Below are 27,715 nucleotides of genomic sequence, written 5' to 3' on the forward strand. Positions count from 1 at the left end.
CAGGACCTGCTCACACTGCTCATTTTCTAATAAAGGTCTACCGTGTGGACCCATTAATTGTGAGATGAATGTGGGGATGCCAGAAACGTGCCTCTCTCCTAATCCCGCAGCATTCGGCTGCGATACACCTGGATCAGGAGCTCGGCCTGTGCCCACACCCTGACTTGGGCCTCCGCGTCCTCGGCCGCGTCCACGTCCTCTAGGCCTACCCCTACCCCTCAGCATGGTGTATTACCAGTAGTGCAGAAACAGAACGCTGTAATTAAATGTGCCGCTTATTGGCCTGTGGTTGGAGGCTGACTTCACTTACGGAATGCACAGCAGAGCCAGGAAAGAATTTTGCGCAAGCCTGCTGTAACACTTAGCTGGCTGCGTATTAATTAGAACTACCACCCCCAGCAGAGACGCAGTACACTCAGGACGGTCACAGGCAGCCCAAATAGAATGTTTTTTCCCAAATTTTGGGGGGAAAAGCCCACTGCCTATATACACAGTATATCTCTTTCACTGTCCTTGGCTCACCACTATTGGCCCTGGACTATGTAAAATTACTGCAGACGGTTTCCCTCTGGACAGGATGACAGCGGTGATGTGTAACGCACAGCAGAGCCAGGAAAGAATTTTGCGCAAGCCTGCTGTAACACTTAGCTGGCTGCGTATTAATTAGGACTACTACCCCCAGCAGAGACGCAGTACACTCAGGACGGTCACAGGCAGCCCAAATAGAATGTTTTTTTCCCAAATTTTTTTTGAAAAGCCCACTGCCTATATACACAGTATATCTCTTTTACTGTCCCTGCCTCACCACTACTGGCCCTGGACTATGTAAAATTACTGCAGACTGTTTCCCTCTGGACAGGATGACAGCGGTGATGTGTAACGCACAGCAGAGCCAGGAAGGAATTTTGCGCAAGCCTGCTGTAACACTTAGCTGGCTGCGTATTAATTAGGACTACTACCCCCAGCAGAGACGCAGTACACTCAGGACGGTCACAGGCAAATTTTTTGGGAAAATCCCACTGTCTATATACACAGTATATCTCTTTCACTGTCCCTGCCTCACCACTACTGGCCCTGGACTATGTAAAATTACTGCAGACTGAGGACGCAATGCTCTGCACGGCCGATTCCCCCCCCCCCCCAAAAAAAAAGTGCAACACTGCAAAAAGCAGCCTCAACAGTACTGCACACAGTCAGATGTGGCCCTAAGAAGGACCGTTGGGGTTCTTGAAGCCTAAAATCACTCCTAACACTCTCCCTATAGCAGCTCCACCATCAGCAGCACTTTCCCTGATCTCTGTCAGAATGCATCTGTGGTGAGCCGCGGGAGGGGCCGATTTATATACTCGGGTGACACATGATCTCGCCAGCCACTCACTGCAGGGGGGTGGTATAGGGCTTGAACGTCACAGGGGGAAGTTGTAATGCCTTCCCTGTCTTTCTATTGGCCAGAAAAGCGCGCTAACGTCTCAGAGATGAAAGTGAAAGTAACTCGAACATCGCGTCGTGCTCGCCTGTAGTAACGAGCATCTCGAACACGCTAATACTCGAACGAGTATCAAGCTCGGACGAGTAAGTTCGCTCATCTCTAATTAGCTCCAATTATGGTTGTTTAATTGTTTAAATGCCGCAGTTAATCATGGCATCAAGTTAGTCAAGGCATCTAAGTAGCTAGTCAAAGAGGGAGCTCTTCCAACACCCCATTAGCCCACCCAAATTCAATTGTGGGCTGTCAATGAGTTTACAAGGCAGCCTGGAGGCTAGTGAAGACTCATAGGGCTGCCATGCATGGATACCTACAGTATTAAGTCCTGCCTTTGGCAGGGCTCGATAGGAAGTGCCTGAAATTACTATATACCACAAAACAGAAGAATTGCAGTATTAATTACAAGCAATCAAGTGATCACTAGTCTCCTGCGGGGACTAAATAAAAGGGTATAAAAAGTTTTAGTAAGAATTAAAAGAAAACCACTCTTTTCCCATTTTTCACATAAAAACAAAGAATAAATTAAACCCTTCCATATGTGTGAATTATGTTCTTTGATTCTTCAATTGTTTTCTCTATCCTTAAGCTCCAAAAAGCATTGTATTGCGAGATGAACCCATGACAACACCATGTTGTCACGTTTCGAGAAATGGTGAAGTAATTGTTTTGTGATGTTGGATGTTAGCTTTTCTCTCCATTTCATTCATGATATCCGTGTCTAACTTGGTGGAGATTTCAATCAATATTTGTGGTAATCAAGTGCTTTGCTTATGATATAGCTTTTAGTGTTGTTATAAAAATGTCAATAATAATGACCGACCTTTAAAAAACTTGGAACCTCCTGCCTTCCCAGTTAGCAACTTGAAAATGTGAATCTATAATATGCATCTGCCCAGTGATCCATCTGCTCTTGATCCATTTGGTTTGGCTCAAATGGACTTTAAAACATGGACTTTATTAATAGATAATACAGAAGGCACTTAGTGCAACCAGATGCTCCTGTTTATCCACATTACAAAATTAGTTAAAGCAAAACATGCCTCAAGCCATGAAGTTTAATGAAAAACTAGTGTATGTCAGGTCTATCTGTACAGGACTAGGGTGACCTGAAGGGTCTTCACTTTTCATGCAGATGGTTTATTTTCCCAGACTGTTTATCAAGCTCAACTCCTCAGGAACCAATTATGAGTCCTGAATATTATGTGGGCTCATGTATAGTAGATCTCTGGTTTTACTCAATGCCATAACTGTTGAATGATCTGGACATCTAGAACATATAAAACAGTAAATTATCTTGTCTTTGAGAAGATAATATTAGTGTATTCTGGGAGCTATGACCAACATTAATGGAGACCTGTACTCCTTCAATGCTTATCTGAGCTACCAAAATAGTATCTGAAAGGTTAAAAAGCTTGTCTCCGGATAGGAACCCTATGTCCATATGCTCAGTTAGTGAATATGGATTTTATAGAGGTAGGTCCACCTTTATGGGCCAGAATGACTTGGTGCTCTTGTAAAAGTGTCTTTCACTTTGGTGGACTTGACGTATCCATGAATGGCATGAGTGGCCATTCATATTAAGAAGAACCTGTCACCGTAGCTATCTCATAACCCCCCCTCCAAGAAAACTTTAACTAAATATGATCCATTAAAAAAAATATAAAAGCTCCATAACTCCTTGTAACTTTGTCGACTTTGTAGAGAAAGTTGGTCCGGCACTTCTGGTTTTCGCCTACTAGCACTCTTCACATCTGTCCTGGAATCACCTGTATCTGTCCTAGCTTCTCCCACAGTACCAGACAGTCTGGGAATATATTTTACTGCTTATCAACCAATTACTTCTTTTTTAAAGTAGTAAATACAGTAGGACAGTTTAAGCCAGATTGCAAGATCTCAGTCTTGCATGATCTTGTGTTTTCAGAGTGTCTAGTGCCAAGGGATTGCCTAGACAAATATGGGGGATGCCAGGAGATAAAAACCAGAACCCCCTGACGGACTTTCCCAAAAAGGACATCAAAGTTACTGGGCAGTATGGAGTCTTTAAAAGAAAAATGTAATGGGTCCCAATTAATTAGCTCTACGTGATAGGTTCCCTTTCACCCCTTTCCCCTCTGTGACGTATGTATACATCACAGAGGTGTGGGTGGGTATTAAGCCGGCTCAGGAGCCGACTACACTGCATACCCAGTGGGTGTCTGCTGTATCTGACAGCTGACAAGTGCCAAAAGCATCTGCCAGCTGTTTAACAGCTTACATATATGCATAGTCAATCCTGACTGTGGCATGTAAACTGTTATCCCCTCCAACATACCATCGGTCCCCTGGATGTGATTCTGGGGTGCCGATGTTTGCCATGCAAGCCCTAGGTCTAATAAAGGCTTGCAGGGCTACCATGTATGCAACCTTATTAAGCCCTGTCTATGGTAGGGCTTAATATGTAAAAGTGAATAATACAATATGCTGAAATACCGAAGTAATGCAGTATACTGTAGAAGTGATTGAAAAATTGCAAGTTCATGTTCCCTGAAGAACTAAAGAAGAATGTTAAATTTATAGAACCATTGCTTTGCAATGGTATCGGACACATGAGCGCTTTTTATGCACTTGTCCGATAAATTATAGAACAGAAAGCGCAGATCGCACCTATCTGCGATCTGCGATTCCTGTTCTCTTCTCTATATGCGCTCAATGGGGCCAGCGGCAGCAGCGCCGACCCCATTGAGAACATATAGTAGACAAATCATTCTCCTCTGCCACAGCTGTAACAGCTGTGGCAGAGAAGAACAATGTTTGCCCATTGAATTCAATGGAGCCGGCAATACAGCCGGCTCCATTGAAAGCAATGGGCTGCCGGTGATCGCGGGATGAATTGTCGGGAAGGGCTTAAATATGTAAGCCCTTCCCTGCAATTCATCCAGAAATGTGTAAAAATAAAAAAAATATATATACTCACCTGGTCCCGGCAGACGGAGTTCAGCGAGGCCGGCCTGCAGTGGATGTGAGTGAGACCTGCCCCTGATTGGCTCAGCGCTGAGCCAATCAGAGGCAGCTCTCCCTCACACCCATTCATGAATTCATGAATGGGTGTGAGTGAGAGCTGCCTCTGATTGGTGAGGCTGTGACCAATCAGAGGCAGCTCTCACTCACACCCATTCATGAATTCATGAATGGGTGAGTGCTGCCTCTGATTGGCTCAGTGCAGGGACCAATCAGGGGCAGCTCTCACTCACACCCATTCATGAATTCATGAATGGGTGTGAATGAGAGCTGCCTCTGATTGGTGAGGCTGTGACCAATCAGAGGCAGCTCATTCAGCAGGCTGGGATTTTAAATCCCCGGCTGCTGAATACTACAGAGAGCAGTTCAGGAGAACTGCCGGCCAGACGCAGCTGAACTCCGGCCTTAGCGGAAAGGTGAGTATATATATTTTTTTTATTTTTACACATTTTAGGATGATTTTCAGGTAAGGGCTTTTATTTTTAAGCCCTTCCCGAAAATTCATCCCGCGCTCACCGGCAGCCCATTGCTGTATTGCCGGCTCCATTGAATTCAATGGGCTAACATTGATCGTTCTCAGAGGAGAACGATCTTTATGCTGACAGTGCGGGGGGGGGGGGGAGCACTTTTGCCGCTATTGTGGCTTAATGGTCGGACCTGGGAACTTGAGATGCAGCCCAACATGTAGCCCCTCGCCTGCCCTATCTGTTTCTGTGTCGTTCCCATCACTTTCGTGAATTTCCCAGATTTTCACAAATGAAAACCTTAGCGAGCATCGGCGATATACAAAAATGCTTGAGTTGCCCATTGACTTTAATGGGGTTCGTTACTCGAAACGAACCCTCGAGCATCGCGGGAAGTTCGACTCGAGTAACGAGCACCTGAGCATTTTGGTGCTCGCTCATCTCTAATAATCACTGAGGTGAACTTGTGCATTGTAGCCCACACTCTGTGTTATTTTGTTAGTAACTAGAGATGAGTGAGTATACTCACTAAGGCACATTCTCTAAAGATTCGGGGGCCGGCGGGGGGCGGGGAGCAGCGGTGGAGAGCGGGGAGGAATGGAGGGGAGATCTCTCTCTCCCTCTCTCCCCTTTGCTCCCCCCGCCCCCCACCGCAACTCACCTGTCACCGGCGCCGGCCCCCGAATCTTTAGAAACGAGCGGGTAGATACTCGGCTAAGGCACTACTTGCTCGAGTAATGTGCCCGAGCGAATATACTCACTCATCTCTATTAATAACCAAATGCTATTGATATCGTTTGCAGAGTTTTACTGTTATGACGGACTGTTCATAATCTGTTACTATTGTTACATTTTAGCTAAGCAGTAGCTACTGTCTATGTACTTGAACACAAAAGTCCAATCATTGTTATCTTATTCGTTTCCATTTTTGGGTGTTTAAATAAATACTGTATGCTTTGGTTACTCCATCTGTTGCATCGTATGCTGAATCCTGTTTAGCCACACCACCACCCGCGACATGACAACCTCTAATAATAGCATGGCATTCCTATGTAAGCATTACATGGTCATCTTCTGCTATGGCATTTTCATCACTCTTAGCAAACGGGAAAATTCAGAAAAGATGACAGTATTGGACTCCGTCTTTTATTATCTTTTTATCTAGATGTAGCAATTTTGGAACCACATCTCAACTCCATGTACAAGAAATCTGCTCCTTCAATACCAAATGGATTCTATTTTTTAAGCATTGTACTGTAAGGTAAAGAAGGGCATCGCGGTAATAATATAAAGACAGCCATTGGTATTAGATAATGATGGATTGGTTGAATGATTGTTGACCAGTAGCTATGTTCTCCATGAATTTACTCTTTCAATCCCAGATGCGCTCGCCTCGCTGCTTTAATAGTCCTGCAGTGTTTCATCCTGTAATTTAATGTTGATCATTTCTGTGAGGCAGAGAGTTAATGGAAATGGAAGTTGTTTATTCCATGCAAGAGCCGGTGTGCGTTCTCAATGAATTCCAATCTGTACCTTCAGGTGTATGAGGTTTAATTATATTGCAGTTGAAGAGGTAGGGCGTAGAGCACTTCATTATCTTTTGAAATTGAGTTATAGGCCTCTGCCTTAAAGGGGAATTCTCATCAACATATAAATAACCCTTATTTTAATCTAATTGTGTCTTCAAATAGTTCACTTTTGTTTCTGCGATTTTGTTGTCTTTATCATATAAGGAAACATCATTTTCTAGTGATATAAAAATTATCAAATGTTGACAACATGTAATGGTAACGGCTGCCATGTGTTTTATTATACAAACTAAATTCCATCCAAGGAGGTAGGTAAACTTGTTTTGAAGTTTTAGGATGCAGACTTAAAGCAACCCTCCACGTCTTGAGAAACAAAGATGGCTGCACAGCTTCTCTGACTACCTGACGCACACTGTGTATTAGTATGCATTGGTAGTCTAAGACACTACGTGGTGATCTTACTGGCTAGTATTGCTCATGTGGGCCGCACTGGTTAATTTAAGCAGGTGTAGTGTCTCATGCTGATGATGTATACTGATACACGGTGTGCGTCAGGTAGTCAGAGAAGCTAGTGCTTCCATCTTTGTGACTCCAGGCCCAGAGGGTCACTTTAAAGGGAGTTTTCATCCTTATACTCAGGATAAGGCTTCTTTCACATGAATGCATATCGGCCGTCCGTTTTCACGGTCGACCGATATACGCTACATTGGGGGTGAAAAAAATGGTCAACGGGTGCACAAATCAAACGTTTGTGCGCCCGTACCTATGGTCTGGTGAGGCCAGCACAAATGCTCCAACCTCACCAAGCCATCGCCCATTTCTTCTCCCTGCCCATTGCAGGCTTACCAATCTTCCTCCCCACTCCGTCTGTGCAATGGGAGGGGGCAGGACGTGGGCGGGGCTAAGTGTCGGTCAACTCCGCCTCCTCCCATTGATGGCTATGAACAAGGGGCAGGGACAAGGTGCCCACTTAGTTCCGCCCACGTCCCAGCCCTTGTCCATGGCCATCAATGGGAGGAGGTGGGGCAGATAGGCATTTAGCTCTGCCCCCGCCTCGCCCCTCCCATTGCAGAGACCGAGCGAGAAGGAGAGGTAAGCCTGCACGGGGAAGGGGAGGAGAATGGAGGGAGTTTAGCAGCCACGCTGCTAAATTCCCTCCCACCTACGGCCGCTGCTATGGGCTCTCATAGGAGCCCATGCAGCGGCCCGACATCTTCTGGCCCAAACAGTTCCACAACTATGTTTTGGGCTGGACGTTAAAACGCCCGGCGCTATATTGACCGGCCAAGCATTTTTACGTCTCGCAAATACGCCTATGTGATCTGTTGCATTGGAATCCAATGCATCAGATCACAGCGCATATCGGCCGGCCGTGAAATGGCCGGCCGATATGCACTCATGTGAAAGAAGCCTAAGTCATCCAAAGTTGATCAGCTGGGTTCCACTGCAGATTAGCTGATTGGGCACCTGCTGTCAGCACTGCAGTACACACAGAAAAGGAACAATAGCATTGACTCCAAGCCCTGTATAGAAACGCTTGTAATTGCAGGTATAGCTGTCATTGACTTTAATCAGCGCTACTTCTGAAATTACAATTCCTGACTTCTACGTTGCGGTTCGAGTCAACTACTTCTACTCCAACCACTTTGTACTGCAACTCTTACAATGGGCGCCCAATTAGCTGTTTGGCTGGGCTCCCCAACAATGGACGGCAGCTGATCAACTATCGATGACCTGTACTAAGGACAGGTCATCAATAGTATTTGCCCAGAAAACCCCTTCTTGAGACAAAAACTTGGATGACAAATTCATATTGTGCATATGGAGCAAGTTGCACCAAAGTTGCCATGTGGCATTTGTATGACTGTTCATTTGCTGCATCATCAGCCCATCTAAATTTGATGCTGATCAGCTCACACATGTGTAAATTCTGGTTCACTGGCATATTGGATCTTCTATGCAGGCATAAGAATGCTCACTCACGATATAAACAATGGGATGTGCTCTTGATGAATGCTTCCAAATGGAGACAAACAATCATATTAACAACCATCTCCATACTACCAATCCTCAGCTACATTGGTGCTCATCAGCAATGAGCACCGATGGACAAGCCGTATTGTCAGTTGGCGCTCATTGACAGGTATAATATTTTCCTGTGTAAAACCACCCTAAGTAGATGCTATGGATTGCCTGAAGAGAATGGTCTCACAACAGCTTGGCTGTATCTTTTACTTCATTTAATTGTGGGAACCATTGCAGGGATCCGTGAGCGGCATTCAGAAAAGGATGCAGAGAATTAAAGGGCTTGTCCGGTTACTGGATAACATTTTCCTTATAGTTACAACTGTGTTACAATAAAATAAAAAAAGAGCTGTACTTACCCCTCCTCTGCCGGGGGAATCCAGCACTGTAGCCCCTCTGTCCTCCAAGTGTTTGGTGTAGAAGGTATTGTCACTAGGAGTCAACTGACCACTGCAGCATCACTGTTTTGAACTCCTGGCAACATGATGTCCAGGATGCGAATGCTGATGCCAGGAGAACAGGTGGTGATGCTTCAGCGGTCACCTGACTTCCAATGACACAATAAACACCAGGACCACCCCGGTGGTGTATTCCATATACCCCATCCTTTTGCCACACCTTGCCATGATTAGGTTGTTTGTGAATAACAGCTGTAATGTCCAACCAGGAAAGGGAAAGGGGGGACTTGTTATTTGTATAGCGCTAACTTATTCTGCAGCGCTTTCAGGTAATTTATTTATTACCCCCCCCCCCCCCCCCCCAGCAAGCTGGGTAGTCATTTTACTGACATCGGAAGGATGGAAGGCTGAGATAACCTGGAGCCGGCTATGAACCATGCGGGGATTGAACTCGCAACTTTCAGGTCATGAGCAAGAGCTTAACACTCTGCATCACACAAGGCCCTTAGGAGATTGCTACATGTGAGCAGCTCATTGGATGGAGAGGAGAGCACTTCAGTTAACTAAGCCATAAACTGCTTACCTTGTTGAGCTGTGCGGAGCTCACAGAAGGCTCTGTGGTACGGCCCACCCCTCCATTCTGGCCTCCGGATCCACAAGCCCACTGCTTGACAGAGCAAGACCCAGAGCTCCAGACATAAGCACACACAAGACGAAAAGATAATTATGCAAACTTTTATTCCACAGGAGAGACAATTACAATATGTTTCCAGGCTGGACTGGCTTCTTCCTCAGGTAAGTCATCACTAACTAAACCAATGTACTACATGTACTTTTAAGCATTACAACTACACTGAGACACATCAATCTACAATCAGCAGGGACACCCAAGGAAGAGGCCAGTCTGGCCTGCAAACATGTTGCAATTGTCTCCACTGTGGAATATAACGTTGCATATTTACCTTTCTGTCTGGTGTTAGCGCCGGTCTGGAGTTCCAAGTCTTGCTTTTTCCATGTGAAAAATTGGTCATGTTTATAGCCACATAGTGTTAGGAAGAGGCTCACTGCTAGGGACGCCTGCGCTCGGCGTGGGCGCGCTGTCCTCCCTGGTGCCCCTGGCGGTCCTGCCAGCGTCTCCCCTCCCGGTTCCCCCATGCTGGTGGTCACTCGGGCTGGTCGGCGGTGCGTGTCCCACCGCGCACGGAGGTGTGTGCGTCCATCCCGGCCGGGCTCGGAGCTCTCCTGCTAGGAGGCATGGTAGGAGGGGGCCAGATTTATGACATCCCCGGCAGGCATGTCATCTCGCTCCGCCCCGCTCTAGGCAGGGACTTCTGTATTTAGCCTGTCTGGTACTGGATCCCAGTGCCAGTGTTTGGTTAGGTTTTGTCCAGCTAACACCCGCATACTTCAGTTCTGCCTTTAGTTTTGACCATGCTATTCCCTGACTCTGAGCTTGTCTATTCCCTCGGCCTGAAGTTCCCAGTTGGTTAGACTCTCCTATTCCCTGACTCTGAGGTTGTCTGTGCCTTTGGTCTGTTGTTCTCTGTTAGTTGTCTCCAGCCTGGTTACTCCATCTATCTAGTGCTTACTCATACTTTCTCCACTTATCCCTTCCCTTCCGGGAGTCACATCCTTAGTGCAGAGTAGGGACTGTCACCTAGTTGTTGCACTGGGGCTTAGCCCAGGGGGGCAAGTAGGCAGGGGCACGGGAGAGGGCTGGCGTAGGAACTTCTGTAACCCCTTGTTTCTAGCTAGTCCTGACACATAGGTTATAATGGGGGAGTGTGATGTCCGTGGAATGCACAGGCAAAATATGGCCAAAAATACGGCCATGTGAATTGGCTATCATTGTTTTATTTCCCCAATGAATCTAAAATAGAATAAACCCTTCACAGAAAAAAACAACTCCCTAAAAAAACTATTTAATAGTAAATTTAAAATGCAAGGCTACATAACAAACAAAACATACATAACTGAAAGCACCCAACAGATATTGCTCAAACTCTTGGTGAGATGAAATAGTAGAACTGGTACCTAGTTAATGCTAATAACTAATGGATAGATATCAGATCTCATCTGAAAAATTGATTGATCCTCAAAATAAAATAAAGCAACTTTGCAAATAGTTTAAAAACTCCTAGTATTGTGTCTGTAGCTCCTATACAGGCCTACATGTCTCTATATTAACCGACAGCTGGACAAACCCTATGTAGTCTGATCGTGCAGTGATATTCTCTTCTTAGCGAGAAGGAGGTGACAGATGGAAGGGAGTATGACTAAAGGATAAAACTACAGAGGGTTTATTTACTTGTACTCTATTACCATGGAGACACATAGATCTGCATAGAAGCTGAAAACAAAAAAAAATAAGAAATTATTTGGATTTTTGCTAAAAAAAAAAATTGTTTGTGAAGGTAGACATTCCTAAAAATTTTTCACGTCTTAAACCAAAAATGTTCATTACAACATTGTTAAATACTGTAGGAGGATGTGAAGAACTGACAGCAGGTTTCCCTTAAGCTACTTGACAAAGGCATATGACCTATAGAGGCAACCTATACAGCTGCTATGGGGCTCCTGGAATGAGGGGGACCAACTATAGGGGATGCAGAGGATGTAGTTGCACCCGGGCGAGGAGCCTTAAGGAGCCCATAAGGCCTCTCTTCTCCATATAGGGAGTCCAGTACTATGAATAAAGCATTATATTTGGGGGTCCCCATTACAGATTTTGAATTGGGGCCCAAAAGTGTCAACGTATGCCTCTGAGGGGGACCATCCCTGTTTCTCCTCCTTCCCAATTTAATGGCTGATGAGAATTTGGCCCCACGGGTGCTGGTGTGTTAGCCACACAAAAAAAAAGAAAATAAGATAGGGGAACTAGGACCTCCTGTTACAGGTGATTCGGAGTGCGATGGTGTCAAGTAGCAGCTTATAGAGTTAAAGGAGCTTTATTTTTGTCGTTGCTCTATAAACACCTCTGCTGGTGGTCTTCTTTTTAATGCTTTTGCTCAGGTTACAGCTTCAGATTTGCTTTCCTACTGCAAAAAGCTCTTAGTTTTACCCATTAACAATAGCGGAGATGTATAAGTATAATGTACGGATTATATAACATTGATTGTAAAGCTTCTGTTTATTCTTAAATAAGCTATCAGGACTCGCCGTATAAACAGCAACAGTCTTTATTAAATGAAAACATTTTCTCAGCAATTCTTCTGTTTATGAAAAAGCAACATAAAGAAGTTTACGTAAATTTGAAGTTTAAGGCAATCTCATATAGCCATTAACTGTTCTCTGCCTTATAATGGTATCCCGTGGATCAAATAAATGATTCTCTCAACTGCGCTTGAATTAGGATAAAAGAAAAGAGGGGTAAGCAAATGGATTTCATTAGATGCAGGTAATGGAACAGCACTCGTATCCAGCGTGCGGCACAGAGAGCTCGGGTGATGTACGTGTAATGGGATCCAATTCTGGCTTCTGCATGCTTAAAACAATGCTCGGCGTAAAGGCTTGATAATCTACACACTTGAAATCTGCTCTACTGCAATATTAACAGGCATGTCATAAGGTGGAAGAAGAAAAATCTCACACTACTATGTATATTGTATTCCCTTGCTATGATTAAAGGGACACATGCAGGGGCATAACAAAAGGCTCAGGGGCCCTGATGCAAAACGTGAGCTGCCCTCCCCTCTATCTGTTTCTGTACCCGTACCCATACCTAAACCATGCTGCACAGAGACACAACTTAAAGCTTCTGGGCCCCAATGCAAAACCTGTAACAGGGCCCCCAACTATAATGCTTTATTCATAGTACTGGGCTCCCTATATGGAGAAGAGAGGCCTTATGGGCCCCTTAAGGCTCCTGGGCCCGGGTGCAACCGCATCCCCTGCACCCTCTATAGTTACGCCCCTGGACACATGTATATTTCTATATTTACAGAAGTATTAAATACATACACAAAACAAAACCACCACCAATTGATAAATGCAGCATTAAAGGGGTTGTTCGCTTTCTGCATAAAATTCAGAAATACCATATACTGCCATGTAATGCAACAAGAAATCAGTAAATGACTTTAGAGCTTGCCTAATCCTGTACGGAGAAGCCATCCTGATGCCCGTGGGTACCGGGGTAAAGAAGTTGTGGCATCCGGAGCATCTAAAGATGGCAGTAGCTGTCTCCTCTACTACACAGGTGTAGGTTACAGAATACCTTGCAGACAACGGAGTTACAAAATAAGCAACTTTTTATTTTAAAAAAGTAACTAAATGGAAACAGTATTTTGCAGTTTAGAAACAGTTCAGCGAACAATCAGGGTACTATATATAATCCTGACTATGATTAACGATGACCTACCAGTTTAATGTTATGCATACTCAGGAATAACAATATTAAACACTTGGTATTAGGTAATCACAATGATAGCAATACACTTTCAATCTAATATAAAAAAGCCTATGGGTTTTTTCTTGCACCACACTTTGCTCCCTTTGCATGATGTTTGGTGGATGACTTTGGTGTCATTAGATTTGTGACATCCTCACCACCGCCGTAAAATCATACAATTTGAGTTTGATACATTGAGTGACTTTCAGGCCAGATCAATGTTCCTATGTTAAGTCTATCGGTGCTGTTGTGCTTCAGCAGATCTTTGTGTGTGTCTTTTATTGTCCATCTCCTTTATGGTCTGCATTCACATGGTTCAGTTTGGTTTCAGTGCATATTTCCATGTCTGAATTCCATCTGATGTTCTGTTTTGGTTTATGTTTGAATTACATTCTATGTCTGTTCCACCCATCTCTTGGTTGTCAGACACCCAATTCTTGTTTGTTTGTCCGTTGGTGGGTGGACATCTGACCCCTATCCTGTCCCCTTTGTCCGTTGGTAGGTGGACGCTAGGGCTTTGTTTTGTCTGTCTGGACATTTATTGTCCTACTACTCTGCACAACATATTCGGATACCTTAATGTATCATTCATGGCCTTATAAGTCTCCTCACACCATCTAGGTGCTCTCTCTAAGGAGAAACTATACCCTTCCCCACCCACATCATAGGCCTCTCACCCAGTCAAACTGATGAGGGGCAGAAACACTGAGGCAGTCTGTATGTCCATGGTTCTTTTGTCCTTCTGGAGGAGACTCTGGCTTTAGTTTGTATTACCAGTCATTGTTACAAGACAAAAAGTCTGACATTGACTTGCAGAAATGCTGTCTTTAAATAGGTGGTACTGTAGAAAAAATTGTTCCAACTTCCCATTTGCATAAGGAACCTTAAAACATGCATAATATTTAATTTAATCACCAGCCGGCGAGTCATCTCGCTCTGCCCTGCTCTAGGCGGGGACTACTGTATTTAGCCTGTCTGGTACTGGATTCCAGTGCCAGTGTTTGATTAGGTTTTGTCCAGCTAACACCCGCTTACTTCAGTTCTGCCTTTCGTTTTGACCCTGCTATTGCCTGACTCTGAGCTTGTCTATTCCCTCAGCCTAACGTTCCCGGTTGGTTTGACTCTGCTATTCCCTGAATCAGTCAATCAGCTGATCGGGAAGGTCCAAACCTTGACATTCGCAGCAGGGCAACTACAGTTATATATGTTTTGCTTGTTATGTAGCCTTGTATTTAAAATTTACTATAGCGCAGGTTCTCTCACTCTGTCCAGGTGACTTCAAGGTATATATTTAACTTGTAATCTATTTTAGCTTTTGCCATGCTGGGATTAGGAATCCAGTGGGCAAACTCATTCAGTGATTGACAGCTCTCCATGTATGAGGTTACACACATAGATATCTATTGGTCACTAAAAGACTGCCCACTGGACTCCTAACCTCAGAATGACCAGAGGTTTAGATTAATAAATTACATATTGAATCTTGAAAACTAAATACCAGTTATTTTCTTCTTTTTTATGTGATTGTTCCCAGCAAGAGAAACTAAGTAATCTTGTAGATATGATACCTTTTAATGGCTAACAAAAATACATGATGCTATTGGGTCCTTCCTCAGGCATAATTAAATAGATCCAAAAATATATATATACATGAGAAGCACAGACATAGATGTGATTAATTTGCACTTGAAAGCTTACTACAACAGAATGAGTAAAGAAATAAAGTCCTCTGATAAATATGTCATGGTTTTATGGTCCCTGAATTAGTGTTAGGGGGTCACCAGGCCAGCAGTGTTATATGTGTTATAGATGCCTCATACTTCCCATTCACACATGAATCATCTTGAGGAATTTAACCTATAAAATGCTGCCTGGTGACTGCATGTTTCAATTTCTGCGACAATACATGCGCAACGTGGAAAAGCATGTGCACACAGCTACTCTCCCCCACTGTCACCAAAGAATACAAGCTATTATACTCTATAAAATATGTTCATTCTTACATTGTAGCTTTCAGCTGTGCTTGATAAAGGAGACAGTACTCACTGAAACGTGTTGCACTATTACCTGTTTTTTGTATCTATAATAAATAAGCTTTACTCTACACTGTGCAGCATCCAAGGAGCAGGCCCACAGCTGAGGAGATGGCGGGGTAGATAAAGGTTTCTGTCACAGTGGCTCTACCATTTCCTACCCTGGGGTTAGCAAGGGACACATCCAAGTTACTCCTGGGGGAGGTCACAGGGAAAGAGTAACTAGCGATTACCTTAAAGTCCATTGTCACTGGTGACGCCACCGTTCTGTTCCATCCTCTGTGGTGAAACTGGATGATGTAATGAAATAGTCTACACACACAGAGAAACTTTCATGGACAAATGGGGAACGGTAATGTCCGTTTACTTCAATTCCAACAAAGTCAATACATCTGTACAAGTTACACTTCCAAAGGTCATATGACAGGGAGGACTTCTCGGGGTAATCCAAACAATGCACAGTCCTAGTTATCTGTGGGATATTGCTCCCAGCAACTTTCTCTCTCTAACTCTCTACCGATCAACACTCATGCTTTAGGTGTCTCTCACTCCTCTCCTCCTTCTTGGTGCTTTGATGGTGACTCTGGTACATCCTGGGTAGAATGCACCCAGGCTAAGTTAAAGGATGTCGATCAGCCTCTTCCATTCTTCCCACACAGACCAATCTGTGCCTGTATGGGCCACTCTCCCTAACCCCACTGACTGTTCAGCACCAACGACTACTCTACTCTCCTACTCCTACTCTTACTCTCTCTTGCATTATACCTTGCAAATATATATATGAACCACAGTCACATAACATACAACATGATACATTTCCCAGACATAACCCAGATGTTAACTCATTCAGTGCTGCAGAGGTGCAATACACATCAAATGCATACCACATAGAAGAAACTGACAATACAATTAGCACGAGACAAACATTTAACATTATGGAAGGGCCCTGCTAACTCTGGACCACTACAACTGTATGGATTAAGACCTTTGACATTGGCTTGCGGTTACTCTTTTGTTTAGTGCACTGGAAATCAGGAGGCTTTCGGGTTGTCCCTTATTGCAGTAAGTGCTCTTTATTCATCTGATTACACATTGTTTCTGTGCCTGCACCTGGAGCGCTGGAATTTATTCTGTCCTCTGACTATTTGCTCTTATGACCAAGGTATTCTACCCTTCTGGGCTATTCCATTGTCGTCCCCCATTTCTGGATGTCCTGGGTGATGAGGTGCCCGCTGGTAGTTCCACGGTGTGTTCTTTGGAGTTTTCTGAATTACATGTGTGACAGCTTGCTTGTTTTTCAGGCTGTCTACACCAGGTGAGTCTCTCACATTGATTGGTCTTCTCAACCAATTTCCTGGAACATTGTCCTGTCTCTAATTGTTGCATTTTTTACATGTCAGATTCCGTAAAAACTGAGCAATTGTTTGCCTGTTTAACTTCAGAGAACTTTCTAAAACAATTTAAATTTTAACAGAACACATACTTCTAATTCTATAATTTAGCACTTCTATTGACTAAGAGACAGAGGAAAATGCTTAGTGTTCAAGTGATTAGATGTATTGATATATGTTAGGGGCCGCAGATCTGGTTTTACTTTAGGCCCAATCCAGAGATGAGACTTGAAGAACTCAGGTTTTCCCCTTTGCCCCCCCCCCCCCCCCCCCCGCCCCTTCCCAATCGGGGTTGTGGGCTTTGCTAGAGGGCCATAACACCGGAAGCAGTTTTAGTAATGCGGCAGCTGATACTATAATAGACCAAGGCATGATACCTGATCCTGTGAACAGAGGCATATTCAGATCAATGAAATAGCACTATTAAAAAATATAACTCGTCCTGCAAAAAACAAGTCATTATTTGGCTATGTTGTTGAGAAAATAAAAAGGTCTTGGAAAGCTGGAACAAAAAAACGAAAACCAGTATCAATCTCTGGCCTTAAAAGAATTAAAGGGGTTACCCCACCAAAAACATTTATCACTTAGATAGGTGATAAATGTTTTTATTGGGATAACTTCTTTATCTCATTAACGCCACAGACTGTAAGTTTAAGTCCTGGCTGCTGGGTACTTAAAGTCATGTCGTTCGCACCTAAGGAGAAGCTGAACCCACGCCATCCCACAGCGGAAGATGACTGTTACCGATAGCCGGCCTCCTGCTGCAACAGCAGGGAAGATGAGGACAGCGATACTTGTGTTAATCCCTTACATGCCACGATCTATGTAGATCGCAGCATGTAAAGGGTCTACAGAGGAAGCACGCTCCCTTTGTGACGTCATCGGACCCCCCCAATGTTATATTGGAGGGTAGATGGGTTGCAACAGGACGCCACATACTGATGCTCCGGCTGGCCATTGCCTATGATCGCTATTTTAAGCTATAAGGCATGGCAGCACAAAAGTCCTGCAATGCATTATTATAGTGATCATAGCTTTTATGGTTCAAGTCTCCTACATGAATATAAAAAAATAGAAAAAAAAAGTGATCAAAAAAGAAATATGTACCCCAAAATGGTATAAATGACACTAAAGCTTGTCCAGCAAAAATCAAGCCCACACTGAGCTCCGACTGTGAAAAAAAGTTATGGGACTTTGAGCGTAGCGATGAAAAAATAATAATAATTTTTTTAAAAAGGTGAGTTTATTGTGCAAAAGTGGAAAAACCTAATAAAATTATAATATTTTTGGTATTGTTGTAATTGTACCGACCCGCATAAAAAGTGTATTGTGTCATTTATGCTGTATGATTAACCCTGTAAAAAAAATAAAACAACAGCTGCATTTATGTGTATTCTCTCCCTGCTCTCAAAAAAAAGAAAAGTTTTACAATACATAATATGCACCCAAAAATGGTACCAATAAAAACTATAGTTCGTCATTAGAGATGAGCGAGCATACTCGCTAAGGGCAATTACTCGAGCGAGCATTGTCCTTAGCGAGTACCTGCCCGCTCGGAAGAAAAGATTGGTGAGCGGTGAGTTGCAGGAGTGAGCAGGGGGGAGCGGGGGGAGAGAGGGAGAGAGAGATCTCCCCTCCGTTCCTCCAGCTCTTCCCTGCCGCCCCCGCCGGCACCCAAATCTTTTCTTCCAAGCGGGCAGGTACTTGCTAAGGACAATGCTCGCTCGAGTAATTGCCCTTAGCGAGTATGCTTGCTCATCTCTATTCGCCATCCCAAAAGCCCTCATATGGCCATGTCAACAGAAAATGTAAAAAAGTGGAGATGAAAATCCTCAAAAAAGTGTTGCATCCTCATGGCCAAAATAGGCCGTGTTCTTAAGGGGTTAAAATAAGTTATCATTTCCAAAACGGTATTGTGTCTTATTTTCCGCTTTTATATAATGATCAGATGCCAATTAGTCCGGCACACATGACACAACCACTAAGAGGAGGTGAATACTATTACACAACACTATAAATCATCCATTTCATGTAAATATTCCATTTCTTTTTTCCTTTTTTCACTTCTCCATTTATAAAGAGAGTCCACTGATTGTATAAACACCACCAAAGTCCAGTCATCAATCAATGTCTTGATTTCTTCCTGGCATAATCTGTCCTGCAATAAAAGGAATTGATTCATGTGCCGTGTAGTGTATCTGGGCATCTGTTCTAGACCGGCAGAGGTTGTGCCCCATAGTACGCCTTGAGGACACCTATCTTGTGCAGCCAGCATAGAAAAAGTAATCTTTACAACCTCATTTCTTTCTCCCGATACAATGTTGCATGTCTGTCTCCACATTAAAGTCACATTAGCTCCTATCCGCGATTAAAGTGCAACCAATTTCCTGACAGCGAGCTTACCATCATCCTTTCGAGCGCCACTCTCAACCCATTAGAAGGTGGATAATTGATTCATTTGCTTTGCCCAGATACATTTTTAATTAATGCAGGCGCTGACCTCTGTATACTAAATATTTGGCTTTGCTAATTCCAGCATCATTAGCGGAGCATACATTTAAAGTCTTCCAGTACCAGTCTACGGGATTGTCTATTTTCTAGACCTGTTTAATGAGCCATAAAATGAAATGAAGATGACTTGTTTCTCAAACAATCAACCACACTCTTAAGTAATGTTGAGGGAAGCCAGGAAGGACAATAAATTCTGTTGCCTTGACAACAGTTCTACGTATTGATTTTTCTAATCACAATTGATTTCTGCAAGAAAAACGATGATCTGCATAGTTTTTGCTCTGAGTTTTTCCCGGTAATTAAATTTTTTATTGTGGTTACATAGAAATATAAAATATTGACTTTATCAGTTATGTGCACAAGCATATCACAGCTGGGTAGTTGCACGGAGCCATAACACCTCATCCATAAGAGTCTCTGGAGCCATACTATATCACCAAGTACCGCTGAAAACTCGTCCGTCTTCTTTTAGTTGATGTATTAGGTATTTTCTCCTATAATTCATTAGAATACTATACTTATCTGGGATTTGTACTGCTTCTTGAGCTCTCGAACGATGAGGCTCTTTAGTAAAAGAGTCATCTACTGGTAGGGGACTCCCAAGTTCAGGTGGATTCAGATATGGAGCACGAAATCCGGTAAACAGCAGTAAGCTTTGCTTGACAGCTGAATCAGTGGTATATTCACGTAACCCTAATGCTACAAGACATAAGTTTATGTTCTGGTTGGGAGGTACTTAATGCAACAGGACGCAAATTTCTCACCTGTTCATGGTGCAGGCACAGAGGTGCACCATCCCGTAATGGGAGCTGTAATGAGAACAGTGATCCCCGCTGTTAACCACTTTCATGCGGCAATCAATGTACTTGCATGTAAAGGGTTCACAGAGGGAGAGCGCTCCTTCTGTGATGTCATGGGCCCCCTGCAACTACATCATAGAGGGCCAAAGGGTGTCCATGGCAACCAGACGCTGATGTCCCAGCCTGCCATGACCTATGATCACTTGTATTGTAAGTGATGAGGCATTGCAGCACAGAAGGAATGCAATGCATTCATAGCGATCATAGGTTTTATGATTCAAGTAATACAAAATGTAAAAAAATAAATAAAAATAATGTAAAAAAAAAATACTTTACCGTTTGTATAAAAAAATAAAAAGTTTTAAAATTTAGTATCATCATATCTGTGACAATCCGTACAATAAATTGAACACACTATTTATCCTACATAGCAAAAATGTAAAAAAAAAATACTAAAAAAATGGAGGCAACTTGCTTATTTTGTTAATTTTGCCTCCCAAAAAACTCAATAAAAGTGATCAAAAAAGTACCCAAAAAGGTAGCAATAAAAACTATAGCCCGTCACCCAAAAAGCAAGCCCGCACACAGCTCCGTGCATGGAAAAATACAAAAAAATATGGGACTTTGAATGCAACGATCTAAAAAATCCAACAATATTACATCATCCTAATAACTAGCTGTGCAAGGCCTTGCACTAAAGATGGAACCATATTTAATACTGTTAGGTAGAATTAATCCTTCCTGGTAGTGCCATAAGGTCCAAGACTACCACCCTGTCTATAATTGGGTGAAATAGTACACTTAGAATTGCCACCCGTAACCCCTTTAACAGATATAGGTCTCTCCATAGTGCTCAGTCCAAAGAATTGACTCTCGATCTAATGGTCCAGCAAGCTCAACTCCTCACAAGGGTTAAGCTAGGTATGAGTCTATCTACAGCATACTCTAATGGCAGCCTTTGAACAGTAGTCTCTGCAGTCAGCTTGCAGCTCTCAATATCGGCCACACACTAGAATGTAAGTTGTGCTACTCTTAGCAAACAGTGGAGTATGACTGGTGCTACAATGGCTACTATGGTCCTACTGTATTAGCATTCACTTGTCCGGACAGGAGGCTCCAGGGATTCCTCTTACAGCTCCTATGACTTGTCTCCTCCCAACCTCTCCACACAAGTTACCAGGGTTTTCTCAACCATACTAGCCTTGCACCATTCGCTTATTCTTATTGTGCCCCTCACTAGTGTGGCTACACAACAACTTGCTTACCACCTTCTGCCTTTTATACCTGACTCATGGGGCACAATGTGTCCTCTTATTTATCCACTGATGTACAAGTCCACCCAGCACATGCCCAGGTGATTTACACTTTCCAGTGGTCATTAAGTTTGGATTTGAGACAACGCAAATGCATCCACACGGGCCACTACAGAGACTGTTATAAACATGAAACTGCAAAGTCAAGCATAAACAGTATAAATTATACTTTAACTATCAGTTACCCAATGCATAGATACAATACAATGCACCATACCCTCCACAGCTGCATCACAACTATCTATTGCTGGGGCATTTATCCTGTACTCTACAACATCTGCACAATTAGCATTATTCACTAAGAGCATTTTCCTCAATAAAGCTAGTATTTATAACGTTACTCACTAGAAAACTTTAAGGGCTTGTTCACATGGGCATAAGCGCATTTACGCATGGATTTGTGCAGCATTTTTGCGCACTCAGTATTGCGTATTTGCCTGTGCATGTGCGAGCACATGCACTGAGTATTTGCAAGCACCAAAAAGAATGTAAGAGTGGCCAAATTATGTCAGAACTTTCCCTGCCCACATTAAACACCCATAAATAGGTCACATGAGCGTCCAGGTGCCATTTTGTGTGTGCCATGAGTTATGTCTGCTGTTTACGAGTGCCATCAGAGTTTCACTAGTGTGAATGACTTAACAGAATGTACACTATACAGGTGGGAGGTGTCGTTTGGGCCCCTCCTCCGTGTTTGTGGTATGTCTGTTATTGAGTCCAGTTTGCAGTTTTCCGTGTTCCGTCTGAGTTCCTTAGTTCTTGTGTGAATGATATAGCAGCCGTTAACAACTATCATACACAGTTGTGCAATAGTGTTGTCCTCGTCTTTGCATGTACCATAGTGCTTTCACACAGTGTGGAATAGAGAATGCAACCACACTCTCATAAAGCAATATATTAGCTAGCACCAACTATGTGTTATGATCACTGCGCCCAAAGTTGCCATTTTTCAAATGGTTTTTCAGTGGTTAATCTGTATGCATCCAACTGTTTATCGTGTGGAGTCAATAAAGTACAACAACACAGCTTGGTTAAACATTACTTTAAGAAAAAATCTAGGAACAAAATGAACATAAATTCAACTTTATAAGTGCCAGACTTTGTAACCCAAGGAAAAAAAAATATATATAGGTCCTTGTACAACATGTGAGTGGACACAGTGTCAACAGCTCAGAAATTGGAGCACTTCCCATAGAACTTCGTCTAGGTATTGGGAGAAGATCTGTAAATGAAGGGCAACTTGGAGGTGGTGCAGAGGGGGGAGCATAATATGACTCTTGCCTATGAAAATGATCATGGATTCTATCAAAAGAATAGGGCCCATGGCCAGTTTCATAGGGCATGTACAGGTAGGAGTGTGTTTGGGGAGGTGGTGTTGGTGGGGTGAGGTATTCTTCATGGTGCTGATACCAACATCTTTGCTGTACCTTCCAGTTGTCTAAGGCCTCAAAGCATTCATCGGTGGAGAATGGGAGTAGACAGGCTTCTAATAAAGTTGCAATTGTGGACTGCATTTGGAGCACTAAATGCTGAGGCAAGTGTCTAAAATTGTTGGCCAAGCTCTTACAGTATTGATCTTCCCAGGCCTCCTTCCGTTTGTGTTGCAAATACGCCAGGACACTTTGGTCTACTTGAGACCCAGGTCTTTAGTATGCAGCATCTCTGTGCTGCTTTGCAGCAGCAGTGCAAGGAGTCTCAGCTGATGTGGAGGCCTTGGAATGCTCTTTAATTGCTTCAGGGTGCTCAGCATCACTGCAGACCGATGAGGAAGGTGACAATGTGTCTTGTAACTCGCTTTCCTCCATTTATTCTGTGTCACAGAGGTTATCAGATGTCCTAATAAAAGAACAACCAAACTGTAATTACCATTTTTTGGAGTGTTGGCTAGTAAAGTTCAAAACAGGTGACAGATATCATAAACATTGAAAGAAGACAGGTAAGCATCTTGGTCACCCTTTACAGTAGACAACCTGGCAGAGCCCTGACATTCGATCCAAGTTTATATAATTTTCCTATAATTTACATAATCCTTATAGTGAAAATTATAGTAACCATGAAGGCACATGATGGACATGTCTCCTGACACCAAGCTCCATACACTTTTCAAAAGGTGTCAGAGATTACGTTAAACCAACCATAAAAAGGGCTTTTTTTTGGAAAAAAGATAACTTTTGCCCAAGTTTAGACTTTTGGACAGCAGAATACTGGAACGCGGTGATTAATAAATAGAGATGAGCGAGTATACTCGGTAAAGGCAATTGCTCGAGTGAGCATTGCCTTTATCGAGTACTTGCCCGCTCGAGATAAAACATTCGGGTGCCGGCGCAGAGGAGCGGTGAGTAGCGGCTGTAAGCAGGAGGGAGCGAGGGGGAAAGAGGGAGAGAGAGATCTCCCCTCCATTCTGCTCTGCTCTCCCCCGCAGCTCCCTGACACTTACTGGGCCAGGTCTACCACTTTATATAAAATGGATGGCCTTTTGCTTCACCCTCCTGTGCCTCTATATGGCTATGCTGTATAGTTACACCAGAATTGGCCCTGTGCGGTCCTCCAACGTCTTTTCACTATATGGTTAAAAAAATGACATTCACTTTATACAATAAAAATGTTTAAAGAAAGAATTTTTAAAAAGCCTGTCCGGTCCCCAAAAAGAACAATCTAAGCTCTGTGATCAAAAAATGCTTTTCAGGAAGAAACAGTCAACATCATGTCAGCCCCAAATAATCTGTATAATGTTCATTGTACATGTGTTCAATAACATAAAAAATGCATAAACTATACAAAAAGTGCCTCAGGGTGTATATCGGGCTTAATAACAATAATTAACGCAAAATTGCCCAAAGGGCGAGAAACCCCCCCGGTTGAATACCCTCATTAAAATCTAAATTTTATTGAACTAAATTAAATTAAATTCAAAATACAAAAGACACATTACTAAAATACAAGAGATTACCGCCGCCAGTAGCGCATTACTCGCCAGCAGAGACGTAGAGTGTCTCTACAGTAATATTCCACATGAACTGGGCCTAACAGCTGTTAAACATTTTTATACACACGTGGGGCACATCTCTTCTCTTACAATAGGTTTGTGGAAAAACTATTATTCATTCTCATACACAATTATTTTATTTTTGACAATTTGCTCCACTGAAAAAGTTGGCATCCCCCCTCACTCCGGAGGGGCATTCCACTGGGGCAATATTTAAGAAGAAACTGCTAAGACAAAGCATCCTTCCAAAGGGAATGTGATCAATTGTTCATGAGGTTCCGCAAGAGAGGCTATCTGGTTAAATGTGTAAGAGAAGAATATAAAAGAGCTAAAACTGAGGATTGTTCAAGGTTACTAGAGATGAGCGAGCACCCAAATGCTCGGGTCCGCGTTATTCGAGTCGAGCTTTTTGTAAAATTCGAGAGCTCTACTCGAGTAACGAACCCCATTGACTACAATGGGAGACTCGAGCATTCTTGTATGTGGGACACCGGGTCCCGGGCTTTTTTTTTCTTGGTTCGTGTGTGTTCTTTCTCTCTCTCTATCTTACTGCCAGCCCAAAAATTTGCCATTGATGCACGCGCTGCGTCGCGGCGGGGAGAGGGCAAAACAGGCACATCACAGCAGGGAGGAGCCAAAAACTGGGTCGGGGTTGAACACGGCATGATGCTTGTTCGAGTAACGAGCACCATCGAGTACGCTAATACTCGAACGAGCATCAAGCTCAGCAGAGTACGTTCGCTCAACTCTAAAGGTTACTTTTGAACAGGAGCAACCCAGCTAAATAAAAAGTGATCTGCTCCATTGGATCTGCCCCTGCCCTAAAATATATATTGGTGAAATGGTTGAGGAGCTTAGGAGGCAGATTTCCAAGCGATGATACTAAACTTATATTCAGGGGCATTTGTCAGATAGAACTAGGTCCCCATAAAGGAGATCTTGACAAAAAATGACTATGTGAGAAAGTGTGCTGGATCTTCCACTTTAGGAGGAGGAGCCCTTTGGGCCGAAATGAGGGATTTTCTTATTCAGCATTCATTTGAAACCAGCTTTTGGAAATGCTATTCATTAAATTCCATGGATTGTATAACTATTAAAATGGCTTTTGCTTTGTAATAATCCCCCAAAATCACCTACCAGCTCTTCATGTGCCCAGTTTAGGGTACTGAGGCTCTGTGACAAGAGGGCATAGTACATACTAGTATGCCTTCGGAGTCGATCAATAAAAATACACACATAGACTATAAATAAGTAATGAAACATACGCTTGGACTAAAAGGCATTATATTGTCCTAATTATGGAGACCCCTCAAGGGTGTCTGTGGGAAACATCAGAATTTCCCCTATGGGCTTTAGTTACATTGAATTGTTCTACATGAGTAACACCTCAGATTAGAAGATGCAGTATAAGGGCTTAGTCACACGGGCGTTTATTGCCGCGATTTGCGCATGCGCATGCGTCCGGCGATTTTTTAAAACCATTGCTTTGCAATGGTATCGGACACATGAGCGCTTTTTATGCGCTCGTCCGATAAATTAGAGAACAGAAATCGCAGATCGCACCTATCTGCAATCTGCGATTCCTGTTCTCTTCTCTATATGCGCTCAATGGGGCCGGCGGCAGCAGCGCCGACCCCATTGAGAACATACAGAAGACAAATCATTCTTCTCTGCCACAGCTGTAACAGCTGTGGCAGAGAAGAACAATGTTTGCCCATTAAATTCAATGGAGCGGCAATACAGCCGACTCCATTGAAAGCAATGGGCTGCCGGCGTGCGCGGGATGAATTGTCGGGGAGGGGTTAAATATATAACCCCTTTCCTGCAATGCATCCTTAAATGTGAAAAAATAAAAAAAAAGGATGTACTCACCAGCTCCAGGCAGCTGGAGATCCCGGCGGCCGGCCTGCAGTGGGTGTGAAGGAGGTGTGACTCAGACTGGCCCCTGATTGGCTCAGCCTGAGCCAATCAGAGACTGATCTCAGTCACACCCATTCATGAATTCATGAATGAGTGTGACTGAGACTTGCTTCTGATTGGCTCAGCGCTGAGCCAATCAGGGGCCAGTCTGAGTCACACCTCCTTCACACCCACTGCAAGCCGGCCGCCGGGATCTCCAGCTGCCTGGAGCTGGTGAGTACATCCTTTTTTTTTATTTTTTCACATTTAAGGATGCATTGCAGGAAAGGGGTTATATATTTAACCCCTCCCCGACAATTCATCCCACACTCGCCCGCAGCGCTTGCATTCAATGGAGCCGCTGTATTGCCGGCTCCATTGAATGCAATGCGCTGGACAGCTCCGGCCCGTTTCTAATGAAACGCGGCTAGGAGCAGATTTTCGGGCGATTTTTGGGCCGATTTTTCGGCGCCGGTCACGCGATTTGCGCATGCGCATCCGTCATGCGATGCGCAAATCGCGTGAAAAAACGCCCGTGTGACTAAGGCCTAAGGGCGCCTACACACTTGCGATTTTTTTTCCTTTGCGTTTTGCGTTTTTTTCTGAAGAGCAATTAGGATAGAATGTGTTCTTGTCCACTTGCGTTTTTTTTTTCGGTCCGTTGCAATTTTTAACATAGGAACTGTCAGTTGCATATGTGTCCTTATTTTTCTCTTAATGCACCCATGAATGTCAATGGAAATTAACGGAAAAGGCGCGAAAAAGCCGCGAAAATGCCGTGAAAAAGCAGCAAAAAACGCGTGGAAAACGCTGCATTTTTCACGCACGGAAATCGCAAACGCCAGTGGGTAGGCGCCCTAAGACGGAACACCCTCAGAAATTGCTGTTAGGGTTTGAGCCACCCGCAGTGCTGCTGTTACCTATTGGCAGCATTTTAAGCCATAGGTATATGGTGTGTACTATCTTTAGAAAATAAATATATATGTATTAGGGTGCATTCAGACGACCGTATATCGGCCGGGTTTTCATGCTCAGCCGATATACGGCATCCCTCTCTGCAGGGGGAGGAGGCTGGAAGAGCACTGCATTGAGCTCCCGCCCCCTCTCCGCCCCTCACCACTATTTGCAATGGGAGGGGTGGGATGGGGCGGAGCTAAGTTTTGAGGTGTAGCTCCACCCCCTGTCCGTGAAAAGATAGGACCTGTTCTATCTTTTTCCATGTTACACAAAAAACTGCCACAGACTTCTATGGCAGCTCTAAAAAATGAAGAGGGAGGGAGTTACCCTGTGTACAACTCAGGGAAAAGAAAACAGCTGGCCCAAATTAGGCATTTAATTGCCATTCTATTCCACAGGGAGGGTGTAACATGCCATCGAGTGAACTGGCATTCTGATCGCAGAAAAACAACCAATCTATCTGCTGGCACGGCTGTATCAGCCTGCTTCTTGTCATCTCCTAACTTCATTCATGTGGAAATAAGTTCCGTACCAAC

Source organism: Eleutherodactylus coqui, chromosome 8 (genome assembly GCF_035609145.1).
Source record: "Eleutherodactylus coqui strain aEleCoq1 chromosome 8, aEleCoq1.hap1, whole genome shotgun sequence".
Lineage (NCBI taxonomy): Eukaryota > Metazoa > Chordata > Amphibia > Anura > Eleutherodactylidae > Eleutherodactylus > Eleutherodactylus coqui.